General features: G+C 41.6%; 1 long non-coding RNA gene across 1 annotated transcript; it reads left to right on the top strand.

The window, feature by feature from the left end:
- The first annotated feature begins 560 nt into the window (after positions 1-560).
- Positions 561-1,556, top strand: LOC134039584 (uncharacterized). Its single transcript, XR_009932795.1, has 4 exons — positions 561-602; positions 802-947; positions 1,097-1,216; positions 1,462-1,556. It is a non-coding gene; the product is annotated as an uncharacterized LOC134039584 (long non-coding RNA).
- The last annotated feature ends 448 nt before the right edge of the window (positions 1,557-2,004 follow it).

Below are 2,004 nucleotides of genomic sequence, written 5' to 3'. Positions count from 1 at the left end.
TTGCTAGCTAGCCAGTCACTGACTAGTCTAGACTGTTGGATAAAGACTAGCTATTTGCGTTTCGTTTTTATCCGTGAAAGCTGCCATGTTAAGGCTGGACAGTCCATATCCAACTATCTGTCCCCTAGTTATGTAGCTAGCTAAACGAGTTAGCCTCAACCCCCAACCATATGCTATCCTCAGTAATCAGTTACAGTAGGCTCCAGTGCTGCACATTCTTGAGATTCATTTTTTGTTGTTACCTAAAGTCGATTAGTCTGGCTAGCTGGTATTTTGAGGCAAAACCACTGCTGAAGGCAAGCAAGCTCAACCTTCAACCTAGGCGATGTATTCGACTATTTGTTCACGTTCTTATGAGATACATATGGTCGATAAATTATTACTGGTTTAGATACAACAACAAAAACTCTAGCCTTGTCTACTTTAACACCATTGTCTTCTTTCAGGCTGGAAACAATGCAGCGAAGCCTAGAGTGGGAAAAGGGGTACGGTCTTACATGTTGTTTCAGCAGACGGCCTGATAGCTGAAGTGTCCGAGCTCATGCAGGAAAGTCGCACACATGGTCGGCATGCACAACCAGGTGGGAACCATTTCAGTGGGGGTGGGTGCTCACAGCTCAGATAGTCTTTTGAGTTGTTTTCACTTGCTGCCCATTGCATTTTCCCTTGTTCAGTATTTTTTACTGCCCTTGTTCAGTATTTGTTGTTAAATTGCAGTGGTATTTAACAGTGCATGCCTGGAGCGTGTGCAAGTTACAGTCTCTTAAATGTTGTAAGCACAGCTTTGTATTATTGTTGCAGCCAGTTCCGGTTACCAGGCTCCATTGACTTGGAGTGGAGCTAGAGGTGCTCCTCATTATCACATCACCGGAGAGCAACTGAGGGGTCTGATGATAGATGGCAGATATTCTCCACATGTTCCATTCTACACTCAAACCACATCTAAGGTAAGTTGTGCTTGGGGTTGAATGCTATGAAATGCAAAGCTTTTAAATGCATGGTTTCCACAATTTTGGCATGAATGGATTGTCAATAATCAAGTTCTCTAGTGATACATTGTCTCATCTGGGCATTGTCAATCTTTCTGTCTTGTCAGGCACTTTGCATTAACCTGAGGGCAGCTGCCTTCCCATCAATGTTGCAGAGGCTGCACAGAAGGTACAGTGTTGCTGCTCTGAATTCTTTATGACACATCGATGGAAACTACAGACTAAAGGTAGATGCTCGCTCACTCACTAATTTTCTTGGTATATATTGGTTATTGAAACTGTAGGTTGTAACATCTCAAACGCTATCAGGTAGCTCACTTGTTTATCAACTAGAGCAAGAACTGACATGGATATGTGGATAAGAATAGTTTTATGATGTTGCTGCTACTTTGGTTATTGATACAGTAGTAGCACCTTGAAATATTCATGCTTATAGTGACAAAGTCCAATGTTATGTTTTTTGTGATTTCAGGTGGAGGATAGTCATCCATGGTGGCATTGATGGTTACAGCTGCCTTGTGTTTCTCCACGCTTTCAGCAACAAGTGCAGCATTACTAAATGCTGAGGCCAGACAGTACTTCCAGCCAGGCTTAGAACAGGATCTGGTAGAAGCTAGATTTCTGTGATTGCCACCTATTGAATTGGATAACCATGGACCGGAACAGATAGTCAATATTTTCCTGCAGTAGTGAATGTAGGTTACGGCTCAACATTAAATTATAACGAGAAGAAGTGAATGTAGCTTGTTTCATAACAAGATAGGTTGATGGAGTGATATGGAGGGGTGATTGTCATTGTTTGTTTATTTTTAACAATTAGTAAACAATGTATATCTTGAATCTGCCCTGAGAGTCGTCCTTGTGTCTTGCCTCTCTAACATTACACATTTGTGGTTGAGTGACTGCCAAAGCCATTGCAAATAGAATAGAATATAACTTCACTTTTCCAGAACGTTGTGGTGTCAGACACATACAAAATGTAGTATGCACACAGGTATGTGCAGTATTTACAGGT

This window comes from Osmerus eperlanus, chromosome 19 (assembly GCF_963692335.1).
Source record: "Osmerus eperlanus chromosome 19, fOsmEpe2.1, whole genome shotgun sequence".
Lineage (NCBI taxonomy): Eukaryota > Metazoa > Chordata > Actinopteri > Osmeriformes > Osmeridae > Osmerus > Osmerus eperlanus.
Note: the sequence above shows the minus strand (reverse complement) of the source record. Positions and strands in the feature narration are given on the sequence as shown.